At 41.2% G+C, this 6,097-nt stretch overlaps 1 protein-coding gene across 1 annotated transcript in view; it reads left to right on the top strand.

The window, feature by feature from the left end:
- Positions 1 to 2,708: 2,708 nt before the first annotated feature.
- The window catches only part of LTN1 (listerin E3 ubiquitin protein ligase 1), a 70,968-nt gene continuing 67,579 nt past the window's right edge, over positions 2,709 to 6,097 (top strand). Inside the window, exon 1 of the mRNA XM_047876147.1 lies at positions 2,709 to 2,846. The gene's annotated coding sequence lies outside the window, so the exon portion shown is untranslated. The remainder of the gene's footprint in view (positions 2,847 to 6,097) is intronic.

The raw sequence follows: 6,097 nt of genomic DNA, 5'->3' as shown, positions 1-6,097 counted from the left end.
TTTTCTGTGCCTGTTACTAGCAGCTGAAAGCCAGATTGCCAAGTAGACTTTTCCCAAAGTCTTAGTTTTGCATCTACCCAGCCATTTGATACACAAACAGGTGGAAGTTTTTCTTGAACAGAGTTGGCAGTTCCTCTCTATTTTGGTATACTTCCCTTGTCCCTGTCCCTGGGCTCGCCTCACAGAAGGCTGAGGCACCAGAGCTCAAACTTTTTAACAAATTTCAACAACTCATCAGATTGGTAATTTACAAAATTTGGTCTTGGCAAACTGGATCAACACATTTTTCATACTGGAAATGGCTTTCTATAAATTTAGTTTCAGCAATTTACCTAGAGTCAAATAAACACACTACCTGGTTTTTGTGGCCCTCCATAAGTCAGTTCCCAAAATACTTATTTAATACTTACTAGCTGCCAGCACTCCAGTCAGTACCATGCAATGAGTATTCCTTGAAGATTCAAACTTGGTTAGAGGAATGGGTGGGGGCGGGCGGGGGCAGACACAATACATTATTTATCTTAGTAAAAAGTTGGAGGCAACCTATGTGCCCACCACTAAGTGAATCAGTAAGTGTAATATGATACATATGATGCAATACTATGTACAATTCAGAAGGAATAAAGTAGAACTAACAAGGCAATGTGAGTAGATCTTAAATATAAAGGTGGTTAAACACCATTCTGTAAAAGGAAGGGAGGTATATGCAAAATGACCTCCAAAAACCAAGGCCCTAAGACTGAAAAGGCCAATGAGTCCAGCTTGACAAGAAATGGTTTATTAGGGGGACTTAAGGACAGAAGGGACAGAAGCGTGTCCTGGATGGCCACAACATGAGTACATCTCCACAAGTCCATCTTTCCTAGGACCTACTTTTTTACAGCCCTGGAGGCTGGGAGTATATGCTGCAGGACCACTCAGGAGGAAATACCTGAGAACAGTTGTATCTCCAGAGGACATCAAAGATGTTATGCCCCAAGGATCTACCTAAGGGTGTAGTTAGACCAAGAGAAAGAATGGGGAAAGGTGGCCTGTGCTCAAGAAGGCTTCAAGTCACAGAGTGGTCATCATGGCAGATTTGTCCAAGATGTCTTAGTCTGCTTCACACAAACACAAATAAGAATCAGAAAGGTATTTATAGCACAGGGCCTATATTGGATGAACACTTATGCACCTCTCCAGATTCCACCCCTACTGCCCATTGTTGTGTCAGTTGCCCTGTAAATACCAATCCTTCCTTTGCTGTCACAACAGTCAGATGGACCAGCTGTTCATGTAGAGTGAGTCCTCCAGTCACTTCCAGATGTGAATGAAAAAGCCTATAGAGCAAAGGATCTGACATCCCTAGAAGCCTTCAAAGGGGCCAGATGATGCAGTTACTTTTAGCAGGACCAAAATGCTGAAACTTTTTCAGTCTTTGTACATTATTTTAATTTACATACCACATTTCTAGGTACAGATAATCTCAAGTGTAACATACAAACAATGAAATGAAGTAGCTTTGTAAGTTCTCTTCCTTGAGACCTTCTGTCAAATTTAGACATCAGATTATTAAGACATAGCAAGAGGGATGCCTGGGAGGCTCAGTCAGTTAAGCAGCCCACTTCAGCTCAGGTCATGATCTTGCGGTTTGTGAGTTCAAGCCCCACATAGGGCTCTGTGCTGACAGCTCAGAGCCTGGAGCCTGCTTCAGATTCTGTCTCCCTCTCTCTCTTCCCCTCCCCCACTTGCACACATGCTCTCTCTCTCTCAAAAATATTACAGAATTTTTTTAAGTAAAAAATGTTAGAGGCATAAGAAACATGGCTTCCTTAGACTATTATCAATAATTACATACTTGATATATAAACATCCTTAATAGGAAAAATTGCTTGTACATTTATTCCACAATGACAATCTATCACTGTATTAATTTGATATATATCTTGAACTGGACATAATCTACAAAGAAATAATGTCAAATTCTGAAAAGAAACTATTAGTACCAAATCAAACTAAGGTTAAAAGTTCAAAGGATTATTAGAAAATAAAAGTGTGGGCAGGAAACATTGTCCACATGTCCACTTTTACTTGTAAAAGTAATTCCTGTACAAAGAATTCTTACGTAATTTTTTAAAAAAATTGTGAATTGTAAAATTAATCCCATCAATCCTAGTCTAATTTGCACTAACAAAGTCAAAGTCACTGTTGTCATCTGCACATTAATTTGATAAACTGCATTTTAACACAAAACTGCATCTGCTGCTGTGCAGAACTGATGACCACTTTTAGCACTAATATAAAAACTTCCAGACCTTTTTTGATGAAAGCTGTAGAGTAGGATATGAGAGAAACCCAAAAATATGTCATTCGTGAAACTCCATAAAGACTGCAAGGCAGCTAAGAGTTTATGGCATTTCAAGACTGATGAGTGTTGCTTCCTAGGCACCCACCCCCTGCAACAGCGATTACAACTATTTAGAACCAGCTGAGCCCATAAAAATTCTGCAACGGGACACAATAAGCCTTCCGCGCGCGTAAGCACAATTTGGCAACCTGCTCCCGGCAGGATGGGGGAGGGAGGGAGGCACGTCTTTTGCCATCCCCACCAAATATCAAACATCAAAGTCGGAACACTTCGAGGAGCACGGAAGGCGAGCGACTGGCTACCTGCCGACACCCAGATCCCCAGAGGGCTTCAAATGCTCCGGGGCTTTGACCGACTCCGTGGCCTTCCACTGACCCTGCACCTGGAGCGCGCGGCTCACCTGGAGCGCGGCTGGGACGGACCTAACGACGCTTCGCGCAGGCGCCCCACCCTTTTACCGACTTGCCTGGAAACTGCTAGCCCGGTGTCGGGGACCTTAGTGAGTGTGGGAGTCCGTGGGGCCGGTCGCGGAACCTCAGCTACCAGCGCTGCCTTGCGGCTGTGGGCGGAGGCTTTGGACCCAGGGCTGTAGTCCTAAACTGCGGGCTCACTCTTCTGGGGATCTCGCAGCCAGACGGGGGCGGCCGTGCTGCCAGATGGGGTGCTGTTGTTATTGTTGTTGTTGTTGTTGTTGTTTTGTTTTTAGCACTTAACTATCTTTGGGAAAAGAGGTATCGGTCTGCATTCTTCTTCTGGGTTTCTCCAGGTTGCCGCAGCCGGGAGAATTGGTGGAACGATGCTCTCTGGGATCCGGGCCGTGTGCAGTCGAGGTCCACCATGTCTCCAGATTTTAACCAGGGAATTACCTAAAGGGAGGTTTAATCCACCTCCAGCCCCTCACCCTACCCCCCACATTTGGCTGTTTGGATTTTGTAAATCTCTTCTGTCTTGCTCCCCACCCCCATATATAAATGCGTATGTAATACATTTTTATTAGAAAAGATGATCATTATAGGAAATGTAGAGATAACTGGATATAAAACCCGCCCTAAGGGGCGCTTGAGCGGCTCAGTCAGTTGAACCTCAAACCATTATTTCTGCTCAGGTCGTGATCCCAGGGTCGTGGGATCAAGCCCTTCCTTGGGCTCTGAACTGAGAGTGGAGCCTGCTTGGGATTGTCTCTCACCCTCACACTCTGCCCCTCTCCCCCACTGGCACATGCCTGCATTCCATCTCTCTCTCTCTCTCTCTCTCTCTCTCTCTCTCAAAATAAATAAAACCCACCCTAAGTCTGCCCCCAAGAAGATAACATTTTCTATTATATATATATATATATATTTTTTTTTTTTTTACTTATGTGTATATGTAGTATATATATATATATATTTTTTGAGTTTATTTAGTTTTTGAGAGAGAGAGCGCGCGAGCAGGGCAGGGGCAGGGAGAGAGAGAGAAAGAATCCCAAGCTGGCTCTGCACTGCTAGCATTGAACCTGATGCAGGGCCCAACGGCACCAATGCTGAGATAATGACCCCAACTGAAATCAAGTAGGACTCTTAACTGACTGAGCCACCCAGGCACCCATGTGTTACTTTCTTTTTTAAGCAGTTAAATTATACTGCACATACTGTTTTGTATTGCCTTCTTTCATTAAACAATAGATTTTGGGGCATCTGGGTGGCTCAGTGGTTAAGCATCCGACTTCAGATCAGGTCATGATCTCCTGGTTCGTGGGTTCGAGTCCAGCATCTGGCTCTGTTCTGGCAGCTTGGAGCCTGGAACCTGCTTCAGATCCTGTGTCTCCCTCTCTCTCTCTCTCTGCCCCTCCCCAGCTCATACTCGCTCGCGCTCTCTCTCTCTCAAAAATAAATGAAACTTAAAAAAATAATAATTAAAAAATAGATTTTAGATGTCTCAATGACATAGATTTTTCAACAACATTGTCAAAGAGAATTGTATTGCTGAGTGTACTGCAATTCAGCAGTTCACTGTTATGTTATGAGGTCTTAACCTTTTTTGGTTTTTGTTTTATTTTTGTTTTCCAATCAACAAAGGTATGGGCATCTATTTTCTCTTCGCCTTAGATTTCCAAAAGTGGAAATTCACTCTTAAGCCTTGGATTTGTCTTGTTAAATTGTACTTGTGAAAGATTAACAAATGAAAATTGCAATTGTTCTGAATTTTCCTTTTCTCTAGATTTTTGTCAACACTGATTATTATTATTTTATTAATTTTATAGATGAAAAATCTGCATTTTATGTTATTTTCATTTAACTCAGGGTGGGTCAATTATATATCTTTTGCAGTAAATGCCTGTTTATGTGTTACTTATTTTTACTTAACTGGGCAGCCTTAAAATACTTATTTGTAAGAATTTTTTTAACAGTAAGCATATTAGCCCCCAGTTAATGTTGCAGATTTCCTCATTTGTCTACTTGTGTTTTCTGACATAGGAAAAAAAACACTTTTTAATTTAATGTATTTAAATCCATCAATAGTTTTCTTTATGGTTTTCTTTCTTTGGGGTATCACCTGAGAAGGCTTTCTGTTGCTTCAAAACCTTGGGAGCTTTCCAGATGTAAACTCCCACTGGGGGGGCAGCGAGGGAAGGAAGAGACAGGCCACTCTAGGGTAGTAGGTGGTACCTGGTTTTTGTTCATTTTGTTTGTTTTATGGGAGAATCATAGGGCATTTGTCTCACAGTCATGAGATTGAATCTCCGGTCAGGCTTGGGATTCTCTCTGTCTCTGTCTCTGTCTCTGTCTCTCTCTCTCTCTCAAAATATATAAATAAACCTATTTTTTTAAAAATGCTTATCTGGCTTTGTGCCTTTCCAAGGACTGTCTCTTTACAGCAATCCTTTTGATGGATATAGTATATAGATGTAGTATTATTTCACTTCACAGGTGATAAAACTGAGGATCAGTGAAGTTAAGTAAGATGTACAAATTTGCACCGTTAGTAAGTAGAAGAGCTGGGCTAGAAAGTCAGCATGAACCCAGAACTTGTCTTTTCCCATTATTTCATTTTTGAGGCCAGAAAGAGATATCTTTCCAATTATATTTTATGCTCCTCAGTACATTTTCATGGTTTTTTCCCCCCACGTAGGAAATACACATTTTATTATTTTATTCTTGTTTTTTTCCATTATATTTTCCATTATTATTAGTCAAATCAATACCTGTACTAATACTCGATATTTATTTGAGATCTGACTGCATTTGTAAAGTGTTTTTTGAGTACTTCTTTTATTAATATTCTTGTGTTTTTCAAATAGACAGACATAATTTGCCAACAATACTCCAGTGGCGTATTTTCCAATATTTATACTACTTATTTGTTTTTGATATATTTTTGTGGTAGTTGGAACTACAGAATCAACAATCAAGTAATTGAGTGCTGTTTGTTTCCCCTAAGTTTATGTTAATACTTATTATTTATTCGATAACTGTTTACCCACTCTGGAATGGATAAAAGTGGACCCAGTCCTCATCAAGTTTGTATTCTGGTTTGAGAGTAAGGCATTTGACAACTATTGAGACTACTATTTCTTTCCATTTGATAAGTAGAGCAATCCATGAGAATGCATACAACAGAACCTGACCCGGCTGAACTTAGGAAGAGTGGGGGGTTTGGGACAGAGGGAGTGGCAAAGAAACTTTCACCCCAAAAGAGTAGCCTTAGTGAAGACCCTGAAGATGGAAAGTCTGTGACATGCCTAAGAGATGAAGTAGGCTAGTGGGGCTTGTG

This window comes from Prionailurus viverrinus, chromosome C2, assembly GCF_022837055.1.
Source record: "Prionailurus viverrinus isolate Anna chromosome C2, UM_Priviv_1.0, whole genome shotgun sequence".
Taxonomy (NCBI): domain Eukaryota; kingdom Metazoa; phylum Chordata; class Mammalia; order Carnivora; family Felidae; genus Prionailurus; species Prionailurus viverrinus.
This window is presented reverse-complemented; position numbering and strand designations above follow the sequence as displayed.